Consider the following 15,070-nt stretch of genomic DNA (forward strand, 5'->3'; position numbering starts at 1 on the left):
AATGTCTTCATCTGATATTCATAAATTGGAGGAGCCTAATGAAGTCTCTGATTGGCCATTGTTTTTTTTATTGGGCAGATATTTTGCGTGTGTAATACATACAAAATATCTGTGCCATTAAAAAAATATGGAAAAAAAACCCGGCGGAAGCCCTGACAGCAGTGACAGAAGGGTGTTTCTCCTGTCACTACTGTTAGGGCTCTGCTCAATTGCTCACTGAGCGATTGAGTCAGTGAGTTCGCATGCAAATGATTTGCACCTCCGTACAAATCATTTGCATGTAAACTTGATAGTGAATCAATCGCTGTTTTAGAATCGGCCAACAGCAATTGAGTTGCTATCTTTAGTGAATCTGGGCCTCAGAGCTTCATGTTCCCTGCAGTGCAAGCTATATGATCATGTGAGCCCTTTTTATCTACGGCTTCATTGGTTGCCATTTGAGGCAAGAATTATGTTCAAATTTGGCTGTACTTGCTTCAAAGCGTTATTTGTTTGGCTCCAGGGTATCTATCCTCCCAATTCAAATAGCATAAGTCTAATAAGAATACTAAAAAACTTGTATGTTTATGTACCCAACTCCAAAAGCTTGTCGATACAAGAGATTTGTAGAAATGACATTTGCATTTCAGGGAGGAAAAATGAATTCCTGGTTGAGTACTTTCATTCCCTAAACACAGTCTTATGCTTTTAGGAAGTTATTGAAAACTTACTTGTTTGACAAATTTGTAACTTAATTATTGTACTTCCCTGATACATGTATCTTCACTGATTGTACAGTCTTATTTGCTGTGAACCACCCAGGTGGTATACAAAAATAAAGTTGTTATTATTATTATTATTATGATATAATGAGTGTCTCAAGCAATGTACTTTTCTGTTTTTTCACTTGGAGAGTAATATGTCTGTTTGTCACTCGGTTCTGGTGAAGAGGCAGAAGGTTTTAAGCCTGTAAGCCCAGGCTGGGTGTGAAACACATGGACTTTAAACCAATGTTGTGAAGAATGTTTTTGCTGTATATTTTTCCTTGTTTCATTTATTGAATAATCTGAACTGTGGACAAATAAAGACCTGAATAAAGGTTTCTTAGTTTAAGTCTGAAGTTGCACTGGTGTATCTCTTTTTAGGACAATCATACTATAAGATTTACCTGAAGGGTTACCCCATTTTAGGGGAACACACCTAGATCCAAAAGGTCTGTCAGCGCTAGCGCCATCTAGTGGCTTGGCCAAGGGCATAGCGTGTGACAATATACAGTTACTAGTCTTATAGCCCATTACATTAACAGGTGCTAGAATATATGTGTGTGTGTCTGTCTTTATTTCTTTCTCTCTCTCTCCTTAGCCGCTTTCTTTCTTTCTGTCTTTCTTTTTCCTTGGCTGTCCATCACCACCCCTTGCCTGCTCCCTCTGTCCATTCTCCCCCCTCTTTCTTATCCCTATGATACACTTACCTTGCTCTGCCCCTGATCAGAGGTTCCCAACAGCCACCCAGTTGCACCCATTGGAAAAGTTCCCTCTGCCGCATCCCACACCCCTCCTGATGCGACTCCCGCTGTCTTTCTTTCTGTCTGTCTCTGTCCCTGGTCCCCTTTGTCTTTCTGTGTATCTCCCTGCCCCTGTGTCTTTCTTCTTTTCTTTCTATCTCCCTTCCTCCCTCTGTCTGTCTGTCCAAAGCAGCATTCCCTCCCCCTCCATTTCCCTCCCCCCACACCAGTTCCCTGCAGCAGCATTAGCGTTTCCTCTACCCCCCTTTCCCTTCCCGCGGTACAGACTACGAACCTGGCGATTCCAGCGTGTGCAGCAGTCTTCACACGCTGCTTCGGGCCCTTCTACTGGCCTGATTTACTCTGGCACATCACTGATGACATCATCAGAGACATGGCAGAGCAAATCAGGGCAGTAGAAGGGCCCGAAGCAGCGTGTGAAGACTGCTGCACACGCTGCTTGAATCGCCAAGGTAGTCGGATCCGCGGGAAGGGAAAGGGGGGGGGGGGCAAAGGACTCGGGTCCCAATCCGGAGCGGAAAGTTGCTGGGCTCCTCGGTGGGGGCGCTGAGCGGCCGTGATCCCTCTCCTCCGAGACACCCCCCCGCCCGCCCGCTGGAGGAACAGAGATCGGTGGCTGGCTGCGGTTCCGGCTTGTGAAGGCATCGGCAGCTGGTGACATAAGCGCGCATGCGCACTCCTACCTAAGGTGTCCTACATCTCACGGAAAACAGACGCACGCAGATGGGAGTGTGCATGCGCGGCCTAGCATTTTATAATATTAGATAGATCTTATATTCCCCTATTACCTGCTAAAGTTCTAAACAGAGAGAGAGAGAGAGAGAAAAAAAAATATATCAATGATCTAAAAATTTCCATAGTGAAAACTTTACAAAATCTGGTTGATTCAAAGTATATTACTGAGATTAAAGAACTTTTAAAATTCTTTACTAATCTAATATAAACCTTAGGTTTGTATACCGCATCATCTCTACATTCGTAAAGCTCAACACGGTTAACAAGAGTTAGGGTAGAAAGGAACTCCAGTGGAGGGAAGAGGCAAAATGAAGAGAAAATTTAGAGGACTAGAATAACCAGGCTTACGGCTGATGAAACTCCTGCATATGCAACCTATGATTTGCCTTGCCTTGGATGAAGCTTGCTCCACTTGATTGGCAGTCTTCATGTTCTCACTGACGATCACCCCTAAGTCTCGTTCTGCTTCAGTTCTTGTTAGGATCTCGCCATTAAGGGTGTAAGTCTTGCATGGATTTTGGCTGCCCAGGTGCATGACTTCAGCTCATCCAATTTTTTTACCCATATAACTTTATTTTTCTATACCGCCATAGTCAGACGACTTTTAGGCGGTTCACATCGAAAGAAGGCTGGACATTCAGCGAATTACAAATGCATGAATGGAATGTTACAGAAGAAAAAGGGTTGTAAGGGGAGGGAATGTAAAAGGGGTTGTAAAGGGAAGGAAAGTGAGAGGGGTAGGAATTTTCTGAGATTGCTTCAGGTTTGTAGGGGGAAAATGCGTAGTGAGCGCGGATTGGGCTGTTTAGGTGATGAATTTGTCAAACAGAGTGCTTTTGATTGATTTTCGGAATGCGTTGTAGGTCTGTCTGGTTTTATTTATCTAGTTTCCCAGCCAGGATTGTTGTCTGTTAGCTTGGAACATGAAGGTTCTGTCAAGGAAGGATTTGTATTTGCAGCCAGTGATTTCGGCAGTCAACCTTCTGAATATTCACACTCACCGTCAATGTTCATTTCCTGATTGACTTTTTTTGGCCTGCATCATTACCATCAAACCAATCAATGGAATACGTTCATGCCTTCTTTATCAAACCCACTCAGTCAGCACCTGATCTAAATCTTCATTTTTTTGCCCTATCCAATGTTTTTCATTAATTTCTGGTCATCACTCTCAGTGAAAAACTTCAACAACTTATCTTTCTGTTTCTTTAAGTCATATATGGTTGTTGTTCCCACACCATATTCTTCAGTTAGCTGTTGTACAGATATACCATAATCAAGTTTCTTTAAAACCTCAACTTTCCGTGCTACTGAAAGAGATAAACACATCATTTACTGCTTCTCACCACTCTGAGTGGAACCTGCAGCTCTCTCTGCCATTTTCAAGCCCTCTGACATGAACTGCACAGAATACAGGAGAAACACATGCACCTGCATTGGTTTCAGTATGTGTCACATTGGGGAAATTGAGTAGTTCCAGTTCATGTCAAATTTCAGTTTTTGGAATTTCGGATAAAGGATCTTGTACCTGTACCTCAACTTGCTTCCTGATGCCTTAGGATTCCAGCAACTTGTCAAGTGCCTTGGTTCTTGTAATTCTTGCTTGTTTGTTTTGTTTTTTGTATTGGATATGCAGTCCTTTGAAGTATAGCGACATTAAAATTTACCTATTCTAGCTCTTTTGTATTCAAGTCTCAGGAACATGTCTTACTCTAATAGCCGCCTATGCAGTTCCTAGGGACCCAGAGACAGATTGAACAAACTATATAGTACTTAAAGGAGCTGAACCCACAAATTCCTTGAGTTGACTCTGAAATTTGGAAAAAAAAATTAAACTTGTGTGCTGCTGCTACAGCTAAGTGCTTTATATCCAGGTTATAGGCTTAATGCTATTTTTATGACTAGTCAGGGGCATTTTCAGTTTAGTTAGTGCCTAGTTACAGCAACATTTTAATTTAATTTAATTCTTATATACCGCTAATAACCATGAGGTTTCTAAGCGGTTTACAAAGATGATGCATTAAAAAGATACAATAGATAAAAATAAATGAGATAGGTACTTGGAAATTTCCCTAACTGTCCCAAAGGCTCACAATCTAACTAAAGTACCTGAAGAAACAATTAATGAAAAGTAAAGATAAAAATATAAAGAGAGAGGTAGAGATAGAGATAAATATGAATATTCCAAGAAGTAATGTATAAATAACTATTTTACATCTTACAATTGAAAATATTCTAACATCAGCGAAAGATCAGGATACAATTATGAAGACGGAATTTTTAGCAGACAGGGAATGTGGATACCTAGTGTGAGGAAGAAATTCAGGATAAGGTGTTGAAGTTATGTTCACGGGAGAGTGTCTGGCTAGGACAAGAATTTCTTAATCAAAGTGGTCTTTAGTTCTTTCCGGAAGATGCTGTAGGTCAACCTAGCGGTATCGATGAGATAGCCTAGCCATGATTGCTGTCTACCAGCTTCAAACTTGAAAGTTCTGTCTAGGAAGGTTCAATATCTGCAGCCAACAATTTTCAGGTATGCAAACAAGTTGTTGTTTCTGGTAGATCTAATGTTTTTAATGTAGTTGTTTGTGAAGAGGCAATAGTGTGTAAATATTGTATACGCAGTCAAAAAGACTAAATATAAAAGATATATAAATGCACCATACTATGATGCCTAAATACACCAAAACCAAACGTGAGTGCTATATTGAAAACCATTACAGAAACACTCTAACTCTGATTGTAACACCATTACAAAAGCTCATGTAAACCACTCTGAATCGACTCACCCAGTCATTAGTAGCTTTATAGAAGTTTTCAATAAATAATCTTTAGATTTTCTGCAAAAGCAAAATGCCATACTCAGTGCTTGCTCTTTTTTGTGAACCCTGCACCTTAAATGAACCTTGGATTTTGACCATGAATTTTTAGTTTTTCTCCCTGCAGCCATGGATTTCTTGACTTTTTTGGTGCTAAGAGAAAATTGAGAATGATATTCAACAATGCTTTCTCTGTTTCCAGCAAAATCCAGATGTGTACTCCACAAAAGAAATCAGAGTGGGCTTTTTCTGGGGTGGTGGTTCTCAACCTTTCATCTGTTGTGACACAGCTACAGACAAAGTTAATGTAAGTGGCACATCAAACACTACAATTCACAGTTGAACAAAGCACGTCTAAACATTTCATTGTTTAACTGCCTTTTTGATATGCCTATCCCATATCAAAAAGCTGTATGCAACACATCAGTACTAGATTTCTCTTTTGTCATATATCGAAACAATATATTCAAATTCTAGGGTCACCCCATTAACAGCAACACAAAATCCCTCCATTGCCAGACACTGTGAAGCAACACATAAGCCTGCAAATATGCTACTCACAAACTATATAGCAAACTGAATCTATGCAACATTTTCAGCTGGGGCTGGAGGTAGCAGTTATTAGAGGGGCCGAGGGGAATCAGAAATAGGGACCAATTGCAGGGATTTCAAGAACCTGACTCTCACTGATCTTCCTAGCTTTCAGGCACTGATAATTATAAAAAAGAAAACACAGGCTTGCTGTCTACACCAAATTTTTTCTGACACATCTCCTGCCTCTTGGGGACACACTGGTTGAGAACCACTGATCTGGGGTAGCTGCTTTATGGAAGATCTTCTGATCCTGAAATGTGATAACCTCCTCCAATAGAGCCTCAACTAATTTTTTACCATCTTGAGTCTTCTGCTTGGAATTCCAGCCTTTACAATTATAACACAATCATGCCAGACACTCTAGTTCCTGTCCAGTCTTGCCTGTGTCCAGCCCTGCCTGCGATTCCAGCACCAGTTTTACCTTAGACCTTACTGCCTTGGGCCAGATTCTATGAGAAGTCTGCATGTCCTGGCTCCTGAAAAAGGTATATCTGGGTTGATTTCTTTGAGAAATCTGACTGCTCTGGCTTCTGTAGCAGAAAAAAAAATTGGACAGTTTTGATCTTATTCCAGTCATTCCAGTTCTTGTCAAGATCCAGATCCTCTCCAGAGTCCAGCTCATGCTTGTGATCTGGCAACTCTGGATCCTGCTCCAGCTAAGAGTCTAGTTCATGTTTGTGCCCCAGAAAGTGTAGATCCCACAGCCAAGGCTCCTGTACCCTATATCCCTTCAGGATTCTGTTCTCGAAGCTCTTGTTCTAGCCAAGATTCCTGCTTATTTATTCAAGGCCATTCCCATGCCTGAACTGATTTTTGCATCCTGATAGCCAATCTGGAATTGAAGGATGTCTTGGAATATCTGGAGTAGAGAATGACACGGTGGCGGTTTACCCGCAGCCACCGCATTTTAGCCGCGGGTCACCTGCCGAAAACGGGGAAGAAAACTAGCAGTCGCTGCGGCGACGGGGACAAGGCCATTCACCGCCCGCGGGGTGGTGAATGGTCTTGTCCCCCGCAGTGAGGCATGAAGGATCGCGCGGTCCCCGCAGCTCACACCCGCCCGCCCAATCGATTCCAGTGTCCAGCCAGCTCTCTCCCCTCTCCTCACCCCAGTCCGCAGATCCTCCTCCTCGGCGACCCGCACGCTACCAGAGAGCCGCGCACACCCGCCGCTGCTCAGCCTCGATCTTCTGCTCTGACGCAACCGGAAACAGGAAGTTGCAGCAGAGCAGAAGATCGAACACTGAGCAGCCGCGCGTGTGCGGCTCCCTGGGAAAGCGCGCAGGTTGCCGAAAAAGAAAACCCACAAACCAAGGTGAGGAGAAGGGAGAGAGCTGGCCAAACACCAGGATCGACCGGGCAGGCAGGTAGTGGCCGCGGGGACCGTGTGATCGCTAGTGTTCCCGGCTCAAATTGGAAGGAGGGAGTGAAAGGAAAAAGGCTTATATGGATGCAGCGGGGACGGTGACGGGGCGGTGAATGGGATGGCAGTGAAGGGGCGGTGAAAGGGATGGCGGTGACGGGGCGGTGAAAGGGATGGCGGTGACGGTGACGGGGCGGTGAAGGGATCAGCGGTGACGGGGTGGTGCAGAGGATGGTGGGCCGGTGACGGGGACAGATTTTTTCCCCGTGTCATTCTCTAATCTGGAGGCCACTATAGAGGTGTGGGGGAGAGTATATTCAGGCTTGGGATGACCTCAAACCTGTGCCCCTTGGGTTAGAGCCCACTAGTCTTCCAGGAGGAACTATTCTGCCTTCTGGAAATCTGGCTCTAGTCAGCTCTTTGCTAGTTATGTCTTGTTTCTGGTAAGCCCCTGAAGATACTGGACATATTTCTTTTAATTTCTTGGAGGTACAGTAATATTAAAATGTTTCTTGAGTAATCCTAGTTCTTGTCTTGCTTTTGTATAGAACTCAAATGAGTCTCGGCTGCCAACGTGATCTACCTCAGCCTTCTGTGCCTAGGGATTAGAATCCTCGTGATACATTCAGCCAGTCTTGGCATCACTGCCAAATGTTCTTCAGCATAGGTTTATTTGCACATCCATAAACAAATCTATGCATATAGGAAGATAGACAGACTAGTCCTCCTTAATGGGTACACTTGCACCATTGAATCAGGTACAACAAGGTAATTACACCTCTGTAGTAATCATTGGAAAGACCTCATCTCAAATACTGTGCTCAGTTCTGGAGGCTATGGGGCTCATAATCAAAAAATAAAGACATCCAAAAACTATCATAAGTTGGCACTTGGACGTCCTAATAACCAGGGCATCCAAGTGCTGATTTTAGGGGGCGTTTTGGGAGGCACGTTATGTGTGTGTTATGGGTGGGCTTTGGGCAGCTTAGACTTGGACTTCTTGCGGCGATAATCAAACCTAGGTCTAGCTCAAAATGTCTAAATGCCAGAAAGGCACCCAAACTTACCAGATGACCTCTGGAGGGATTATATAATGTCCCCCACACTCCCCCAGTGATCATTAACCTCTTCTAACCCCACAGAGATCTGAATGAATCTTAGGCAACTAAAACCCTACTTTACTGCCATAGAGATGGCACCTGCAGCCATAAGGGCTATTGCGGTGGTCAACAGGTAGGTATAGTAAGTTTTGGAGATTTTTGAGGGGATCACCATAAATTATAAGGCGAGATGTATAACTGGCACCCTTTATGTGAAGTTCACAGTTGTGCCCTCTAAGGTGTCCCATTACTTTGTTGGGATGTCTATGTGGCCAGTCCATTACAATGCTGGCCCCCTCCCATGTCTAAATGGTCTGGGTTTGGACATTTTGGACTTTTCTGTGGTCAAAAATGGGGTATAAATTTAGGCGACTTAAGGTTGGAAGTGTAACAGTAATGGGGGACTTCAACTACCCGGGAATAGACTGGAGTACGGGTCACTCCAACTGCACTAGGGAGACAGGATTTGTAGAAACTGTGAAGGACTGCTTCATGGAGCAACTAGTCAAAGAACCGACGCGAGGGGGTACTACTCTTGACCTCATCCTAAACGGATTAGGGGGGCCTGCTAGAGGGATAGAAGTGGGAGGACCACTAGGCAACAGTGATCACAACACGATCAGATTCACATTAGAAAGAGAGACACCCATAGTAAGGAGGACCGCAACAACCGCGCTGAATTTCAAGAAAGGGAACTATGTTGCTATGAGGGAAATGGTGGGGAGGAAGCTCAGAAACATCTTTAGGATGGAGACTATGGGAAGCGCCTGGACCCTATTCAGGGACACCCTGCAGGAAGCACAGAGAATGTACGTCCCCAGTTTCAGGAAAGGCTGCAAGAACAAGCGATCAAAGGACCCGGTTTGGATGTCAACAGAAGTAAAGAGGGCGATAAAGGACAAAAAGGTATCCTTCCGGAGATGGAAAAAGGACCCAACGGAGGAAAATCACCAGATGCACAGGAAATGCCAAAAGGAATGCCACCGGGAGGTTAGAAAAGCAAAGGGGGAATACGAAGAGGGGCTGGCCAGAGAGGCGAAAAACTTCAAGGCATTCTTCAGTTACGTTAAGGGAAAGCGACCAGCGAGAGAGGAGGTGGGGCCGTTGGACGATGGGGATAGGAAGGGAGTGATTAAGGAGGATAAAGATGTAGCTGAGAGGTTGAACACGTTCTTCTCGTCGGTTTTCACGAGCGAAGACACATCTAATATACCGGACTCAGAGGAGCTCATGAGTGGGAAACAGGCTGAAAAATTGGATCACATAGAGGTAAGTAAGGAGGATGTCCTCAAACAGATAGACAGGCTAAAATGCGGCAAATCACCGGGCCCGGACGGGATCCACCCAAGGGTTCTGAAGGAACTAAGACAAGAAATAGCGGGCACAATCCAGCATGTTTGCAACCTATCCTTGAAAACTGGTGAGGTACCAGAGGACTGGAAATTGGCGAATGTCACACCTATCTTCAAGAAGGGATCGAGGGGTGACCCCGGGAACTACAGGCCGGTGAGCCTGACTTCAATTATAGGGAAAATGGTGGAAGCTATGATCAAGGACGGCATTTGCGAGCACATCGAGAAGAATGACCTATTGAGAACAAGCCAGCATGGATTCTGTAAGGGAAGGTCGTGCCTAACGAACCTTCTGTACTTCTTTGAGGGAATAAGCAGTCGGGTGGACAATGGGGAACCCATAGACATCATTTACCTCGATTTTCAAAAGGCTTTCGACAAGGTGCCACATGAAAGGCTGTGGAACCACGGGGTGGGAGGGGATGTGCACAGATGGATCAAGCACTGGTTGTCGGGCAGACTGCAGAGGGTCGGAGTAAAGGGTCAATATTCTGACTGGCGGGGAGTCACAAGCGGTGTACCACAGGGGTCGGTGCTGGGGCCGTTACTCTTTAACATATTTATCAATGACCTGGAAAAGGAGGCAAAGTGCGAGGTTATAAAATTTGCAGACGATACCAAACTGTGCGGCAGAGTTAGGACCAGGGAGGAGTGTGAGGACCTACAAAGAGACCTGGACAAGCTAGAAGACTGGGCAAACAAATGGCAAATGCGCTTTAACGTGGACAAATGCAAGGTCATGCATATAGGGAAAAAGAACCCGTTGTTCAACTACAAATTGGGGGGGGTATTGTTGGGAGACAGCAGACTTGAGAGAGACTTGGGTGTGCTGGTGGATGCATCACTGAAGCCATCTGCACAGTGCGCAGCAGCCTCGAAAAAAGCCAACAGGATGCTTGGCATCATAAAGAAGGGCATAACAACCAGAACACGGGAAGTCATCATGCCATTGTATCGAGCAATGGTGCGTCCACATCTGGAATACTGCGTTCAGTATTGGTCGCCGCACCTCAAGAAGGACATGGCGGTACTTGAGAGAGTCCAAAGGAGAGCAACGAAAATGGTAAAAGGGCTGGAACACTGCCCATACGCCGAGAGGTTGGATAGGCTGGGGCTCTTCTCTCTGGAAAAAAGGAGGCTCAGGGGAGATATGATAGAGACCTTCAAGATCATGAGGGGCATAGAGAGGGTGGATAGGGACAGATTCTTCAGACTGAAGGGGACAGCAAATACGAGGGGGCATTCGGAGAAACTGAGGGGAGATAGGTTCAAAACAAACGCAAGGAAGTTTTTTTTCACCCAAAGGGTCGTGGACACTTGGAATGCGCTGCCGGAGGAAGTGATCAGGCAGAGTACGGTACAGGGATTCAAACAGGGATTGGACGGATTCCTGAAGGATAAAGGGATCATGGGATACTGAGGGAGGAGCTGGGATGTAACACAAGTATAGAAAGCTAACCAGGTAATGAGTATAGAAACCAAACCAGGTCGTGCAGGTGCAAGACCGGAGGGTTAGGACTTCGATAGGAAGACAGGACTTAAATGAGAAACCAAGGTGGCAAGGGAGCCCCTTCTGATGATACAGACAGGTCGTGACCTGTTTGGGCCGCCGCGGGAGCGGACTGCTGGGCAGGATGGACCTGTGGTCTGACCCGGCGGAGGCACTGCTTATGTTCTTATGTTCTTAAGTCCTTTGGGACGTCTAGCTGTTCACTTTTCAAAAATGGACGTTTCCCTAATTGGCATAATTTTAAAAATTATTATAGTTTGCAATTCCTTTGCTTTCAGGCAGATATGCTTGGACATCAAGCTGCCAGGTAGTATAAATTGATATCTGAACTCATGCATAAGAAACCCAAAAATGCTCTTAGAGACATTTGGAGTGTCGAGATTTGGAGTGTCGAGATTTCTGTATCTCGATGGCCATGGATTTGGTCTTGGAGGTTGAGATGTACAGCGTCAGCATCTATGAAACAAACTTGGTTCTTTTTGTTACATTGTTCTTTTTGGATCCCGGCACTGTCATCTGGACATGGGAACATTGGATCACTTACTGTTTTATTTCCCTATGATTCAAATTTTTTGGAAGTCGATTTGGGGACATATAAATAATATTTTAGAAGTTGTGATCCCTTTGACCTATGAAGTTGTGATTTGTGGCACACTGTTATATGTAAAAGATCCCCTAGATAAATATAAAAGAAAACTTTTTTTTAAATTATGATGGGAACAGCAATACAATTAATCACAAGAATTTGGAAAAATTGGGATCGACTTAATTTCACATTTTGGTGGGCAAACTTATGCTTAATCTATAAATTTGAGAAAATGAATGCTGATCTGACAGGGAATACAAAAAATTTCAAATTAATATGGGGCCCGTTGACATCTTTTGTAGAATTATTATAGTTTAAATTTATTTTACGTATTACTTTACATATCCAAAGGAAGGGAGGGGGAGGGAACAAAAGGGTTTAAATTAAATAATATCTTTCTTAAAGATTTGGGAGGGGGTGAAGGTTCTGTTTACTGTTTTTATGATTTCAAAATGATTGTTATATGATACTTATTATACTTCTATTATACTTTATTTGTTATATGATACTTATTATACTTCTAAGAACTAATGGATAATTTGATTGATAATATGGGGTAGGGAGGGAGGGATATTACTTTGTTAATGTCATGTAAGATTATTAAGTGTTTATTGTGCAAACTGTTTTCTTTAGTGTTTTCACTTATTGGAAGTGTTAAAATGAATAAAGAATTATTAAAAAAAAAAAGGACGTTTCTGATCCTGTGAATTTGGATGTTTAAGTTTTCAAATTTCACATTTTATCAAAGCTTGATATACCGCTTGACTTTCCTAAGCGGTTTACATCATACAATATAAAAAATTAATAAACATAAAAAAAGAAAAAAAAAAGGGGGGGATAAAACTTATGGGGCTCATAATCGAAAGAGAAAAACATCTAAAAACTGGCCTAAGTTGGCACTTGGACGAACATTGTCCAAATACGTCCAAGTGCCAATAATAAAAACGAGTTTTGGACGTATTTCTAAACGACCTAGGCCTTCATAGTGCCGCTGAACGACCAAAGCTAAACGGGGCATTTCAGGAGGAGTGTCGAGGGCGGGAGTTTGGCGGGACGTGGGCCAGCTTAGACTTAGTCGTACAGCATGTTGTGGTATGCGAGACAAGCCTGCTAAGTTTGGGCCTAGTACAAACCCCATGCCTAGAGCAGGTAATCCCTATGCTGTTCAAAATAAAGAACATTTTGCCTTCTTGCCTGACTGTCCCACTAAATCCAGCAGAGGGAGCTTAGGGGTTGAATTCCAAACTTCCCCTCCCCCTCACCTTCCCAAGGTTGATGACCGGAAATGCTTTGCACCTGGGAAGGTTGGGCGGGGCTGTAAGTTGCTTAACCTCAGAGCTGGGCAGTTGGAAAGGCAGAGGGAGAACTGGAGAGGAGGAGAAAGGTCACAGGAACAGCACTGGCAGTCTAGCTCAGGACTGAGAGCTCTGCAGGATCTTCAAAGCCCTGAATGCATGGAGATTACTGAAGCTGATACTGACCTGACTCCTGACATCTCTGCAATTCCACAAGCCATGGAGTTGGGGCCGGAACCGTGCTCAGAGGTACCGCTGGAAATACAACCTATGGAAATATGTTACTCCATGCCAAGTAAGGAAACTACCTATTGAAGATTTCCATTGCTAAGGAGTTTGCTGAACTGTTTTGTTTTTTTTTTTTTTTGGGTTAAGCTGTGCTTTGTTCTCCCTTTCAAGTTGATGCAGGGAAGCACAGACCCTTGTGACTGAATGAACCTAAGTACATTTGTTGGTTATGCTTGTTCCTGTACTGGAGAAAATAATCCTTTTTCCAGCCAGTGTGGTGGGGGATTTAGCCCCACGTTTTTGAGGTGGGATTGAGGGCTCGTTTGTGTAGCAAATTATTACAACACGTGGAGCACACCACCTGGCCAGCATTTCCATTTGCTGCAGGAGCACAGTGCTGTGTCACTGATCTCTAGACCAGTTTCTATGAAAAGGAAGAGACTGTTTATTTTGGTTAGTTTTATTTTTGGTAAGAACTTTAAAGCTGAGACTCATGAATACAGAGTCCTTCTCACTTTAGCTGTGAGTTTGAACTTTAAACCAGATAATGTTGAAATTGTGTTTTTGAAGACTGCATGATTTTTGTTTGGAATCCTGAGGAAAAGTTTGTTTTTGTTTCTTGTTTACTGCTATGCAGCAGAATAAAGTCCATTCCTGATTTGCAAGAAAACTTACCTGACTTTTGGCAAAATCCTTGCTCTAAACCTGGTGTCTTTTTCTTTCCTTGTGGAGCCTTCCGCGGCTCACAAGGATACAAATCTTGCTCCCGCAGTCCAGGACCCATTGCCCTGAGAGTGCGGGTGACAAAGTATAACCGAAAGTTATGCAGCACAGGATTGACGGAACTTGGACGTTGTGACTTAGATCATGTAAAACATGGTCTATGTCACAAAAATCCACTTAAAGTCACCAGATAAGCACTGCAAACACATAAAACAGACCCCCACATACTACCCCGGTGATGACCGACTCCCCAACAGCCCCATAAAAATATTAATCACACCTTTAAAATTCAGCCTCCAGACCATCATCACCTGGCCGCCTGGCATAGGAAAGCCTAGTAGTCCAGCACAGAGGTGGTTTAAGGCATCTTGAGGGTGGGTTAGGGACTCATGGAGAGGAGGACCCATGCCCATAAGCCCCTGTAATCACTGCATTGATATTGAAACATGTGCACTGCCCTATACACCCCCACAACCCTTTTTTACTGGCATATAAGTGGTTCCTGCAGCTATAAGGGCTATTAGGGTGGTAGATAAGTGGGTCTAAGGGATTCTGGAGGTGGTTTGGGGAGTTCACCATGACCTAAAAGGGAGCTGTAGTGAGGAGAAGACATGGCACCCTTTTTGTGAAGTTCACAGCAGTGCCCTGTAAGGTACCTAACTATTTAGGTGCCATGTCTGGGTGTTCAGTCCATCACTTTGCAGACCCCTCCCACATCCAACAGGGTTTGTTCTAGGCGTTTTTGACTTGGACGATAAGTTGGACGATCAGATCTGCAGGACGTATAATTAGTCAATTTTCTAAAGAAAAAAAATTTTGGACGTATTTTTCGAAAATGTGTCTTAGGCTGTTTTTTACTTTGGATGACTTGCGAGTTAAACGAAAACAGACTTAGACGTTCCTTTCGATTATGTCCCTCCACATGATTAAAATAATAAAACTAGACAGGATACAAAAGGGGAGTAGGTAGGGTTACATTGCTTTAAATAAAAAACATTGAATGAGGGAAAATTAAAACACAAGGGTGTGCAGAATGACTTGGATTAATCTCTGAGTCTAGACCTTGTATGCATCTTTAAAGAGAGAGGTTTTGACGTTAGACTTGAATTTATTAGAATTAAATTCCTGCCTCAAAATTGTTAGGAGAGAGTTCCACAGTGTGGGAAAAAAATCGTTTTGCGGGTCACGTTGTCGGATAGAGGGAATTGTAAGAAGATATTGTTGGGATAATCAAGAATTCTTGAAGTTTCGTATGGAGCCA

General features: G+C 43.7%; 1 protein-coding gene across 3 annotated transcripts in view; it reads right to left on the bottom strand.

Moving 5' to 3' along the window:
• ITPR2 (inositol 1,4,5-trisphosphate receptor type 2) overlaps nucleotides 1-15,070 on the bottom strand; it is a 665,265-nt gene that overhangs the window by 27,704 nt on the left and 622,491 nt on the right. The gene's annotated exons all lie outside the window — the stretch shown is intronic.

This window comes from Geotrypetes seraphini, chromosome 7 (genome assembly GCF_902459505.1).
Source record: "Geotrypetes seraphini chromosome 7, aGeoSer1.1, whole genome shotgun sequence".
NCBI lineage: Eukaryota > Metazoa > Chordata > Amphibia > Gymnophiona > Dermophiidae > Geotrypetes > Geotrypetes seraphini.